The sequence below is a fragment of the Rhinolophus sinicus genome, chromosome 12 (genome assembly GCF_057876585.1).
Source record: "Rhinolophus sinicus isolate RSI-liver-muscle chromosome 12, RSI-T2T, whole genome shotgun sequence".
In the NCBI taxonomy this organism is placed as follows: Eukaryota; Metazoa; Chordata; class Mammalia; order Chiroptera; family Rhinolophidae; genus Rhinolophus; species Rhinolophus sinicus.
This window is the reverse complement of record NC_142512.1, coordinates 4,095,517-4,108,816: the sequence shown is the minus strand read 5'-3', so window position 1 is coordinate 4,108,816 and position 13,300 is coordinate 4,095,517. Positions and strand designations below refer to the sequence as shown.

Genomic DNA, 13,300 nt, shown 5'->3' with positions numbered 1-13,300 from the left:
AACTCCAAGACAGCAGGAACCACTTATTTCTGCTGATTCCCCAGCGCTTAGCAAGGGGCCAGGTGCCCAGTAAGTGAAGACATTTATGTCTGGCCTGTTGAGTTTAGAAGCCGAAATGTTTCAAAAGAAGGTCACAGTGAGTGAGGACTAACGGCGGGGTGAGGGTGGGAGCCCGGCCTAGCTACCAGACCCTCCAGAGACTGGAAGCATCTGAGAGCAGGATGCCGGTCCAAATCCTCTGACCGAGGTACCAGCGGTCACCCCAACCCTCGTCCCGCGGCTTTCCCAAACCCGAGGCGGAGAGTGAGAATCCTTGAGGGCTCCACCGGGACCCCACCGCCAAGTTTCCCTCCCCCAAGGCTGCCGGGCGGGCGGGGGGACGCGCTGTGGGGCGCGCGGACCGCCAGAGGGTGCTGTCGGGGCGCTCACGGCCCACCTGGCGCCCGGGGCCGCGAGCGAGCGCAGCCAGGCCGCCCGGGAACTTTTTTCCTCCTGCTCTCGCTCTCCTTCTCCCCCCGCGCGTCGCCCGCCCGCTCGCTCTTCCTGTGCCGAAGGGATCGCGTTTACCCGCGGCACCAGCGGACACCAGGCAGACCCGGCCGGGTGCGCGGCCAGGGCACGGTCCCAGCGCCGCCGACTCCGCGCCTCGGGGCGCCGCCCCCGCCGGTGGCTGGGCTGGGTGAAGCGAGTTGGAGAGCGAGGCGGCGGCGAGGGCTAGAGGCGAGCCGAGCAGGCCGCCCTGCCCGCGGCCCGAGCGCCAGCGCGAGGAGGGGGCTGCCGCGGCCCACCTTCCTTCCTGCCTGGCTGCTGGCCGGTCGGGCCGCGGCGCCCTGACCCCCAATGGCCTACGGGGCCTCCAGGCCGCGAAGTCACAGCACCAGACACAGAGCCCCCGAGTGAGCGGCGAGGTGAGCAGCGAGTGCCAGGGCGCGGGTCGGGGAGGTGGGGTGGGGGGGCGCGAGGCGTCGGGATTCCAGGCCGGGTGAGGAATGGAGGCGGGTTCCGGGGCGAGCGCGCGTTGGGTCGGCAAGTAGGGGTCCGCGGGGCCATTGCTTTGTGTGGCGTGGGGGGTGCGCGAGGTCATCAGATGGCCGTCTGGGGAGCTGCAGGGTGGGGGCGCCCTGCGCCGCGGAAGAGGGTCTTCCGGAAGATTTGTGTGCCTGGCTGGGGTCGGTTCGTGGCGTGGGGGCGCCAGAAGCGCGGATCGAGCGTGGCCGGGGGCTCTGCGCGCGCCGGAGCGCGGAGTGTTTGCCGAGCGTGGGGTGGGGACATGGGCATTCGCCTGGCGCTGAGAGCAAAGCTTTGTGAGTGCGTTGGGTGGTTGGGGGGCGGGGAGCCGACGTCTCCATGTGGGACTTGGGGCCTGGCGTGGGCCATGGCGTGGGAGCCAGGGCCGCGAGGGGCAGGGAGGGCCTGCGTGGGGAGATGGGGCGCAAAGCGACTCAACTAGGTCCCCTCGTGCGTGCCGCGGTTCCCGGGCCTGTGTGCAGGCCCCGCGACCTGGCAGGAAGCGGCCCCAGAGGCCCGGGGAGCTCCGACGCAGGCCCAGGGCGCGCGGGCCCTACGGAGGGTGACATTACGGTCGGGGGCGCCGGACATGCGACCCCCGTGTCCCCGGACAGTGACGCGCCGGCCAGTTCATGGACCCTGCGCCTTGGAGGCAGGAGACCGAGGAGACGGACTTGGGGGCTGAGCGCCAGGCGTCGTCGTTGAGTGTGGCAGGGGTGAGGGAGTGGCAGGACACGGGGGTGACATTTGGAGCTTTGGTCGCGTCGGGGGCCGCGGAGGAGGGGCGGAGGGGAAGCGAAACATCAGCTAGGCCTGACGCCGTTGAGGCCCCAGCTTCCTGGGGCGTCCGTTTTCTCAGTGAGGGGTTTCCTTCTTGGGGCTCTTGGTCCTCAAATCCACGCCAGGGACGGGAGTGGTGCGCTCCTCTTGGGAGCCCTGGGTGGAGGGAGCGCTGGGGTTTGGACTCTGAATCGATAAACCCAGTGTAACAATGCGCTATCGGGGTGGGGGGGCGGCTGGGGGAGGGGAGGCAGCGCGCCTGAATGGCGGACCCGAGCTCAGAGCTTCCCGGCTCGAAACACTCCCTCCCTAGCGCCTGCCCAGTGGTTTCGGCAGGCTCTGATTCAAAGACCCACGCGGGACCGCACGCTTCCCTCCCACCCAAAGTGTCCGCCCCCTGCCTTATTTGTCTTCCAACGCAGCAGTGTGTTGAGGATTCAAGGGCATTACATCTGGTTGCAATCCAGTTTCATGCCGCTGCTGGGCTGTTAAGACCTTGCGCTGACGTCAGAGCAGGGAAACTACTTCTTTTTATTTTATCTTTTTTTTAGTTGTCTGCTGCCCTGGGTGGGGTGGGGGGCGCCGGGCGGGTTAGGGGAGCTGTGATGTGGAGGCACCAGTGCCAGAGGAGCCCCAAGCTGGGGGCTTGCTTCTCTCCCCCCACCCCATCCTGCATACGGACCTGACTCTGCCTGGGGTCAGGCTCAGCCTAGGTGGGGGTGGCCCTCTGTGCAGACTGAGTGGAGGCCTCTTCCAACTGAGCACACAACTGCGTTTCCAGAGGCTTCCCTAGGACATGGCCCTCTCCATCTGGAAGCTGGAAAGGAACCTTCTAGTTTTCCACCCCTCTCCCTTGACACAAGGGGGTGTACGGGTCCCAGGAGTATCCAGGAGGCAATTCTTAGGAGCAAGAAGAAGTGGCCTTTTGGGTGACACAGAGGAGTAGACATAGACATTCTGTTCCGGCGGAGGCTCAACCCCAAAATTCTGGCAAAGGCTCTCACAGGCAAAAGCCTTGGAGGGAAGGAGAGTGTATCAACGAGTGATCCAGGCCCCAGAAACCAGCTGTGGAGTGGGCTAAATAGAACCTTTCCCAACACCCAGGCACCCCTCTGGCTTTCTAAACAGAGGGAACTCAACCCTGTCCAAAGCCATCTTTCTCTCTCCCTGGACCAAGGTGCTCTTGCAGGCAGGGCCCTTGTCTTATTCCTCGTTCAACTTCCAAGTCCGGATCAATGGCTTTCAAACTCTTGATGGTGACCTGTGGTAAGAAATACATTTTAGGTCACAGTTCCACTCACTCCCAACTGTATATAACTGAAATAAAAGTTTATTGAAATAACTCTTTCTTCTACTTTGTGAGTTGATCTGATATTTTCTGTTCTCGTCTATTTGATTTTTTTTTTAAATTGCTGGTTGCAGCTCACAAAATTGATTTCATAATCCACTAATAGGTCATATCCAGAGTTTGAAAAAACAGGCCTAGAAAATGAATGTGGCTTCTGTGCATTCAACAAACATTAAGAGGCCCTAACAAATTGTCTTTTTTTTTAATTACTCATGTAACACATGGATTTTTCTCATTGTGAAAAATGCAGAAAACCCAGAAGTATGTAGAGTTAAAAGTGCCCTTTGCACTCTCCACCCTCTTCACAAGTAACCTCGGTTAACAGAATCCTCCCAGACATTTTGCTTCTCACTTACATGTGCATCGATCATAAAAATACTTAGTTTTCTTTTTTCCAAAATGAGGACATACCTCGGGCTCTTGTTCTTCAACTTCCTTTTCCATTTGTACCTGCGAGGTCACAGGGTGAAGGTGCTTCAGGACAAGGCTGAGGGTTGACTTCTGGTTCCACCACTCACTGAATGAGTCATTTACCTCTCTGTGCCTCAGTGTCCCTACCTGTACAATGGGAATAATAACTGTCCCAGCTTCACAGGACTGTAGTGAAGATTTAATAAGTTAATCCATGTAAACATATATGGAACCCTACTTGTCCCTAGAAATGCCAGTTGCCACCACTGTCATTATTATTATTACTGTTCTGTTTCCATGGCAGCCCATGTATGCACCTCGTTGCTTTTAATAGCTGCCTGTGGCTGTGGCATGGATATTTCTCCGCCCCTCCGATGTGTAGCTCTGCAGGGAGGGAGGAGGTGGAGGCGTGTGCACAGCAGTGTGCACTGGGCAGTTTCTGTGAGAGAGGCCCCTGGGCTCACTGGTCCCAAGGGAGCAAATATTTTCCAGGGACCCACTGTTTTTGAAGTCCTGTGCTTAACGCAGCTGCCTCCAAGAGGTAACAGCCCAGTAAGTGAATGAGACCCAGATAATACCCGAGGGGACCAGCATTGTCGTGGGAGCTTGTGCCAGGGCACAGGCAGGAAACAGTTCCCCCTGTGAAAGCACCGGTCAGGTGTTATTGGGGATGATGAGGGAAAACACAGGGGGCAGCATCTTTGGTAAGACTTGCCCAAGTGAAGAAGAGCAGAGGGAGATGCTGTGTGATTCAGTTCCAAGATGGGTGGAACAGACAACCTGAGCTTTAGGATTCAGGGGCAAGAGTGCCCAGTCTTGGCCAGAGTTGGGCCTTTGTGGAGGTGGGGGCTTCATTTAAGAGGGGGCTTGCACCAGGGGCTTCCAGCACAGGTAGGTAAGAATGAGAGGGGCGTTCCTGGCAGAGAGAACACACCGGCATGTCTTTGGAGGCTGAAATGGACGTGGCCTGTCTACCATGGCCAAGAAGGGTGGCGTTGGATCAGAAGGAATGGTAGCGGAAGAAGCTGGGCTGTTGCTGGGGCCTCCTCACCTCCATCCTGTCCCCTCCGAGCGAGCCACACCACCAGACCGACCTTTCTCAACCACAGCAGAAACTTCCAAGGGCTTAGGCTGCCTTCAGGATAAAGGTGCCGCCCGCCCTAGTCCTTCCCGTGCTGCAGCCGCCCTTTCTGGCATCCTGCGTGTGCCCTGCCCCCTTCAACCCCTTTGCCCTCCTGCCATAGCGCAGCCCTGCTTCCCAGGGTCAGCCATGGATATCCCTGCCTCTGTGCATTTGCTTGGCCTGTTCCTTCCACCCAGGATGCCCTTCCCCTTCTTCCCTGCCTCCCAAGACCAACACAGACGTCCCGTCTCCCCCTGCTCTGCTTTCCCAGGCAGGATGAGTCATCTCCCTTTGTCTGTACCCACGGCACAGTGTTTATCACGGAATTATCAGTAATTCTGTTAGTGTCTGTCCTCCCCATGAAGCTGGAGCATCTAGGCCTGAAAGCACCCCCGACCCCCCACCCCACCCCAGCTTCCCAGCCCCAGTGCCAAGGGCGAGGCCTGAGACATGAAGACGCTCAGAAGTGCTCCCTGACAGTAAGGGCCAGGTGAGGTGGGCAGGTGAGAGCCCGAATCGCGTCTGTGGGCCCTGTGAGCCTTAGCAGCAGCATGCGGGGTCTGCTGCTCAGGGGACTGTTCTGTCTGACTTAAGAGGAAACAAGGGAGGCCAGAGCAGGGGTCTGGCCCCCCAGGCTGCTCCCTGTGGCGGGCTGAGGAGAAACTGGCTTATCCTGTTTCCCCTGGGATTGAGGAGATGGTGGAGCCAGAGCTGTGCCCTGTGCCTGGGTGGGCCACTGGGGAGCTGAGACTGGAATGTGACACCAGGGAGGGGGGCGGGAGGGGGGGCCACGGGCTAGAAGCAGACTGGGGCTTAGCTGGCAAAGGAGAGGTTTTGTTCTGTTGGTTCTTGTGAAGTGTGTGGTGGCTATAGAGAGACAGGTTGGGGGTGGGGAGAAGGAGATGAGGTGGGAAAAGGGAAAAGAAGGCAGAGGGAGGAAAGGGAGACGGGGAGAGAGGGAGACAGGGAGGGGATGAGAAAGACATGAGAAAGAGGGAGGGAAATGTCCTTGTTGCTGAGTAGTACGCTTAGAATTGGGAAAGAAATGTCCAAGAGCACTAGCGTTCCCGTGACACTGGACACTCATTCATTCGTCCAACCGTCCCTCCATTCAGCAAAAATTCCCTCAGTGTTTTCTCCCCTCAGCCCTGGGCGCACTCTGGCCCCAGAGGTGAGCGTGCTTGTGGTCTGGCCTTCCAGGCCCTTCCAGTGTGTCTGGGCCAGGCAGACACGCAACATCTAGTTTTTGCACAAAGTGATCAGGCTCAGGAGAGAAAGCACCCAGGATGCTGTGGAGGGGGGCAGGGGTGAGTCCTGTGGGGGAGGGACAGACGCAGCAGGGCCATGTGTGTGTGTGTGTGTGGATGGGGAGGGACTAGGGAGCCGACTGTAAGGGTGTAGAGCCCGGGCTAGTTGGGGGCATCTCCCCTCTCCTCTTGGGCCTCAGTCTCACCTGTAAATTGAGAAGGGTCAACTGCTTGGGCTGAGAAAATAGGGGACGCAGTAGAGAGGGCTGACAGGACAGGGGCAGGGGGCTTGCTCAGAGTGTGGACAGGCCCCAGGCTGGGTGTCTCCAGGGAGGATGGGCAGACTCCAGGGCAGCTCCCTCCTGGGCGATGGCACCGATCCACAGGGCAGGATGGTGGGAGAGACACTGGATTTGGAATCAGGAAGAGGTTTAGTTCCAGCTGCTGCTTAAGGCAAGTCACTTCCCTCCCCGAGCATCAGTTTCCTCTCCTGTCAACATGAGAACATTAAGTGCTGTAAGCATTAAATGTGACGATGCTGTTGGCATGGAAAGCATGGAGGCCCTGAGCTTGGGGTCATAAACACAGGCTCTGGGGTTAGGCCAGCCTGGGTTCAAATCCAGGTACCTGCTGTCCTCTCTGAAGCTCATTTCCCCACTTTAAAATGGGCATAATCACAGGCCCCTCCTAGTTACGCTTAGCATATGTGGCTGTTACTCTTATTGCTAAAGGACTTTGTATGAGGAGGAGACCGCTGTTCTTCCTCCTTTCCCCTTCACGCCAGGTTGCCTCTCAATCTTTCCTGAGGTAACACTGGCGAAAGCAAGGTTTCTTTTCCGCCCAGGTTGAGGCAGATGGACTGATTGGGTCTTTGTTCCACAGTGGGGCAAGTAAGAATTATAGTTTTCTGGCCAGTTTCTGTTTCCAAAGGGGGCTTTGCCCCAGCGGTGTGCATGTACCCGGAGAAAGCATCCAGGAACTTAGGACTTTGGCGGCAGTATCACCACAGTCATTCATTTGTTCACTCATTCATTCATAAATCACATTGCACAGCAGGGTGCTGGGAACACAGCCATCAGTGTGATGCACTTCTAATACAGCATAGTGAACAGGCACGTGCGTTTTGTAGTTCAACTGCCTGGGTTCAGATCCCGGCTCTGCCCCTCACTAACCTGGGCAAGCTACTTATTTCTTTTACTCAGTTTCCTCATCTGTAAAATGGGGGAAATGATAGCACCTACCTCATTAGGGTTGTCGGGAGAATTAGTGAGTTAATGCAGATGAAATATTTAAACAGTGCCTGCTACGTGGAAAGTGCTAGAGAATGGTTCCTTCCCCTATCATTATTTTTGTTCCTGCCTTGAAGAATCTCACAGACCAGCTTGGTGCTGAGGGAGGTCAGTCCCAGCCAGGGCTTTCCTAAGAGGGATGACACCTGGGAAGGGGGTGGCAGCGCTCCAAGCCAAGCGCCTGCCCAGGCAGGCCAACTTCTTGAATCAGCACTCCTAGCTGCTTCCTGGCCTTGTCGGACCTTTCCATGGGGACCTGAGCCCGTTCTCTGTAATGGGAACTCAGTGGGTGAGGGTCAGGCCTGACAGTGGGGAGGTCCTGCGAGGACCTTACTCACCCAGAAAGGTCTAACTGCCTGGCATCAAGCAGGCTTCAGACTTTAAGATTTTTAGTATCAAGTATTGAAGCTGTTTTTTTTTGTTTGTTTTTTTTTATTAACATCCTCAACTGCCAGACGCCACCAGACCATGTCTGGGTGTCTTTAGGCAGGTCCCTCCATCTCTCTGAGCCTCTATTTCTTCATTGATCGAATAGTAGAAATAATAGTACCTACTTCATACTTTTGTTTATAAGAGGATTAAATGAGATGATGCACTTAGCTGTACTTGGCACATAGCAAAGTGCTTAATAAATGTTGCCTATGAGTAATAATAATACTCAGAAAATGTAAATGTAAATTAAAAATCACCTAAAAGATTTCTTCTTGGGGCTACACCTCCTTAGAGATGTGAAGTTGTAAACCTTCACCAACCCCATAGGACAAAGAATTACTACAAGGACTGGAAAGACACTGAGGCCCAGAGAAGTTTAGCTACTATGGCAAAGTCACACAGTAATCGAGGGCAGAGTAGGGAAGGGGAACCACACTGGGTTTTAGTGCTGTGCTCTCCGATGCTTTGATAGTTATTCTTTCAGCAAATAGTTATGTGCAATCAGCACACATATATAGCTGAGGTCACATGGGTCTGTCTTCTGGAAGCTTCTGGTCTGATAGAGAAAATGAAATATATACATGATTATAATAAGCCAATAGGTAAAGTAAAAATCGCTGGGGGAGGACGGGGAAGAGCCATGCATTCATTCATTTGGGGTAGGGGACACTGGGTCAGGCCTTAGAGCAGTGGTTCTCGTGGTCCAAAAGTCCCGAGGGACAAAATCCTCAGGGGACATTTGGACCATGTCTGGAGACGTTTTGGTTGTCTAAACTGGGGAAGTGTTGGCATCTAGTAGGTGGAGGCCAGGGGTACTGCTGACACCTACGATGCACAGGACAGCCTCCACAACAAGTTGTCTGGCCCAAAATGCCAACAGTTCTGGGGGTGTTGAGAAACCTTGCCCTGGAGAAATGGTAGTGACCAAGTGGATGCCACCCCTGCCCTTTTGAAACTTACAGTCTGGTAGGTGAGCAAACATTAAAGAAATAATTGCATATATGTGGATTTAATTGTAATTATGTTGCCAGCTAAGGAGATAAGGTGCGAAGTGCGGGAAGAGGCTTTCTACTTCATGGAGGGGAGGCCATGGGCTAGGTCTTACCAGGCGGAGGGCACAGCCAAGCAAAGGCTCGGAGGCAGGAAGTTAAAAGGTGTATTGTGGGAAGGGCAGACACCTGGTGTGTCTGAGGAGAGCAGAAAATGAGCCAGCCTCAGGAGCTTCTAGAGGCGGGGAGAAGATAAAGGCTGGAGGTCCTCTCACCTTTGCCTTCTTTGAGGGAACTACAACTCCCAAGCATGCTGTGTGCTGGGGCACTGAGCTGAGGGGGCTGCAGAGGCCTGGTGGGTGGGACAGAGTGCTGCCCTCCTTGTGGGGGCCCAGCCCCTGCCCTTTCTCTCCATTGCATCCCTCTGATAGGTGGAGAGGCAGGAGAGAGAAGAGGAAGAACAATATTTTCATTTCAAACACAGATAGGGGTGGGGGAGGTGGGAAGGAATCCAGTTTAGGATACCTTTGAGACAAGCACAGAAAATCCCCACTGTGGCCCTAAATAGAACTAAAAACAGACGTTTTGCCAAATCAGACTTAATTGAGTGGCTTTCTCTTCTTGAGTCCGGCAGGATGTGGATGGAGCTGGCTTTCTTCCCTTGGGGTGACATTGTCCTCTGGGGCCCCGCCCTGGCTAATTAAACATAGAGGCTCTGGTCTCCTGGGTGGGAGCGGAGCTTGGGGAACTCAGATTGGCAGCCCTTGACCTCAGCCTGAGCATTCCAGAGGGCCAGAGATGGTGACTGGGGGATGCCTGGCAGCAGGGCCCGATGGGGGAAAGGAAGTGGGAGAGGCCTGGTTCCTCTAATAAGTGAATGCCTGTCTTCGGATGCTGAAAGGGATCATGGAGAAAAGCTATCATTTAATGAGTGCCTGCTATTATGCTGGGCATTGAGTGGTCCTCTCTAAGCCTTATTGACTGCCCTATACAGATTGTCAAGGAAACTGAACCTCAGAGAGGTTAAGTGACCTGCTTGAGGTCACACAGCAATCAAGTGGCAGAGCTGAGATTGGAGACCACATCTGCTGGGCTTAAAAGCCAAATCCTGCCTGCTGCTCACTCACCTCCTCATGGGGTCACTCATCCATTCAGCAGATAATCACTGACTCTAAATTTCTGGAGCTTGGAATCAGAAGTGAGCTTGAATTCTGACTGAGGCAGTTTTAGTCTCTGTGGCTTTCTCTCTTGGAGCCTCCTGTCAGTTGTCAAGTGGGCATAATCATTCTTTTATCCTAAAGTTGCTGTAAGGGTTAAACTCTGTACCGAAGGGGACTGGAAGGGGAAGAGGGAGGCCCAGGGAGGGTGAGGGAGGTTAGGACCTGCCCCAGGCCACCCAATGTGGTAGGGCACACGGTAAAAGTGCTCTGGGTAGAGGGAGCTGGTGAGATTGTGGTATCTTTGTGCAGTATCAGTATTGGGTTTCTTTATTTGAACAGGGAGAGGGCAACCCCCCTCTGCAGGTAGAGAAGGTGGTGTGGAATGCGGGTGTTTATTTTTCTTTGCCTGTGAAAGCCCTGTTTCACCTCAGGCTGATAGGGCTTCCCAAGACACTGCAGAGAGAGATCTGCTGGGGTGGGCACTGACAGGGTACCCCCCAATGCAGCCTGTAAGCCCTCATCCCAGAGCCTGGGATACCTAGGAACCCCCATAAAGAGTGAGGGGTTGGGTAAAGGCCATGAAACCAGGGCATCCCTCCGCCTCCTTCAATTCAGCCATCCTGGTCCCATTCATTTCCTTATCTCCTGGCAGCCAGTGGGTTGCTGGGAAGTCAGGGGCAGCCTTCCTAATGGACAAACAAAACAAGCCGTGCTCACAACAGGAGAGGGGAGGTTGGCTGGGCCTCTCTGGCTCCCCTCCCCCTGCCCCAGCCCCTGGCTGAAGCATCTCTCTGGCTCCACCCAGCTGGCACCCTACATTCTGAGAGAAAGTGGGGGGACTGCAGAGCCATTCTGGTCATGCCACCTTGGCTGGGCATCCCTTGCACTGGGGAGGTGGATTCGAGGAATGATAGAAGGATGGGGCGGCTGAGTCAGGGCTTGCTGGAATGGCTGCTCCCTCCTTCCCTCCAGCTGGCGGGGAAGGCAGCTTGGAGAGGAAGCCAGGCCGGCAGGTAGCAGAGAAAGACATCGGATCCAGAGGGAACAGCAGAGAAAGCAAACAAACAGGGCTTTGTGTGGCTGCAGATTGGCGGCTCAGAAGGGAAGCCAGGCCCGTGGTAGTGGGGAGGGGGAGGGGAGGGAGGCCCGGCCATTGCTCTGGGCCTGAGATAAGCAGCTGGAGCAGCCCAGGCTGCGCCGCCCGCGAGTAGGGAGTGCCACCCTATGTGGACAGGCGTCTGGAGTCACAGCCTGGCTGAGTCCCAGCTCTGCCACTTCACTCCCTGACAGATCTGGGCTTGTTTGCCCACCGCCCCTGGGCAGTCACTCGCGTCAAGGACTCGGGAAGATTGTCATCTAGCCCAGCAGTGTGAGCTCCCATCCTACCCTTGTCCCCATTGTTGCGGGGAGGACACAGGGCAAGGGGATCAGGGTCTGCAGGGGAGCTGCCAGCTTAGCTGTGCCTCCTGGAAAGGCAGGGATGGCTGCTCAGCGCTGGGGCTCTGATGGCAGCCATCCTGAGGGGGAAACAGGTCCACGCCGTCCAGTCACACACACCTGAGATGTAGGTGCGCAGAGCCTGGCAGCTCAGGCCCCTGGGCCTGGGAAACAAAACGTCCTCACTGCACTGAGGGTGGAGGCGCACGGGGTCGGGGCAGGGACAGAGCCGGGAAGGCAGGGCCTTCTTGCAGAGGGGGTGAGGAGCCATCTTGGGGGGGTGTCAAATTCTGGCTCGAGCGAGGGCAGCCCTGCTGAGGCAGGATAACTGTCAGGCCAGACGCGCAGGCAGCTCGATTGCGGCCTCCGGGGCCATTTCCGCTCCGCTCCCCGACCTCGAGAGGGAGCGGTGAGAGGGCGAGCTCCGGAGCTTCCTGCCCGCCCCTCCGCTCCCCGCCCGCGGCGCCCACCATCTTGGTCACGCCGGGGCCTCCTCCGCGCTGTTGGATCAGACAAGCCCCGGCCGGTAGGCCCGCCCGCGACGCCGAGAGGGGCGGGGCGGGGCGCGGCGCACCCGTCGCCATGGCAGCGGCCCGTCCCGGCGTGCTCCGCGGGGCTGCGGACCGGGCTGCCGAGGCCCCGCCCCTTCGCCGAACCAGGGTCTTTCCCGGAACCCAGGGCTGTGGGCGGCGGCTCTTCCGGCGCTGGGGTCCTGGGCGGGCGGCCTGGGTGCGCGCTCTGCTCGCGGAGCCCGGCAGCCCCACGCCAGGGGCAGCGGAAAGACGGCCAGGGTAACGGGGAGGCTGCACGCCACCTCACTCCCGCCGTCGGGGGGCCGCTGAAAGTGGGGGCGGCCTCCGGCCCACACTGCCCCGGAGCTGCCGCCTCTAGGGCTCCAGTCGGCCCTTCCCCGGGGCTGCCCACGGGCCTGGCGTGCCTACCCCAGCCCCAGAGCCGGGGAAAGGAGGCTGTGGCTGCGGGGACGGCATCTCCATCACACACCATGTCCATGTCCGGGCCCGGACCCTGCCGCCCAGCCGGCCCCTGCAGCACCGGAGCCGGAGCACCGGCCTCTGGTTGGCAGCCACCGGTTGGACTGTCTGGCCGGGAGGCACATTCCTATCTCCTGAGTTCGGGTGCCCGCCTGCCCTGGGGGCAGCCTCTTCGGGAACTTTGCTGCCAGCTCAGCCCCGCCTCCACCCCACCCCCTTTCTGATGCCATTAGTCCCCAACGGGTGACTCCAGAGTCACATTCTTTCCCCAGGCTCTTCAGCGGCACCTACTCAGCTGACCTCTGTCCGTTTCTACCTGGACTGGGCAGGCAGCTAAATTGAATATCAGCCTCTGGGTCTTGGAAGGGAAGGGAGGTCATGTGCCTGTTAAGCAGCTCTCCTTCGGCCTTTCTCAAGCCTCACCCAGGGCACACGCACGAGGAGAGTGAGAAGGGGCTTCAGTTGCAGCAGGAGGGACTCGGGCTTGAAATCAAAAAGAATTTCCCAGCTCTAAGCATTTTAAAAATATTACCAGATTATTAATATGTTGATTTTAGAAAAACCTAAAAATAAAACAAGTACAAATTTCCTGTGATTCCACTCTTAGGACATAACCATTGTCAACATTTTTCTGTAGACATACAATAAACATGATAAATATAATAAATATAAAATATGGAGTCATGCTATATTTAGTTTTGTAAGGCACTTGGTGGTTTTAATAGCTTTTTTTTTCTCACTATAAAAGGAGGACAGGCTTATTATAGACTTGGAAAATATGACAAATTAAAAGAAAAACAATTCACCCATACTCTCAGTCTCCAAAGGTCGCCATATTTGACTTTTCTTCCCCTCTCCCCACCCCCTTCCCATTCATGGGGGGTTTGGTTGGTGTTTTTTAAGTATGCCATCACTCCCCCTTTATATACCATTTGATATCCTGCTTTTCTCACTTAATGTTGTATAACATGCTCCTTTTTCCTGAGTCTGTGGGAGTCTTGAGAGGACTAGAACCACATTCTTGAGAGAGCTTTGGGAAAAAGCCAGACTGGATGGTCACTTTGACTTTGTTTATCCTCTCCGC

General features: G+C 56.3%; 1 protein-coding gene across 2 annotated transcripts in view; it reads left to right on the top strand.

Moving 5' to 3' along the window:
* Window positions 1–446: 446 nt before the first annotated feature.
* The window catches only part of RAI1 (retinoic acid induced 1), a 118,655-nt gene continuing 105,801 nt past the window's right edge, over window positions 447–13,300 (top strand). For both annotated transcript variants that reach the window (XM_074319793.2, XM_019715716.3), the window contains exon 1: window positions 447–908. The gene's annotated coding sequence lies outside the window, so the exon portion shown is untranslated. The remainder of the gene's footprint in view (window positions 909–13,300) is intronic.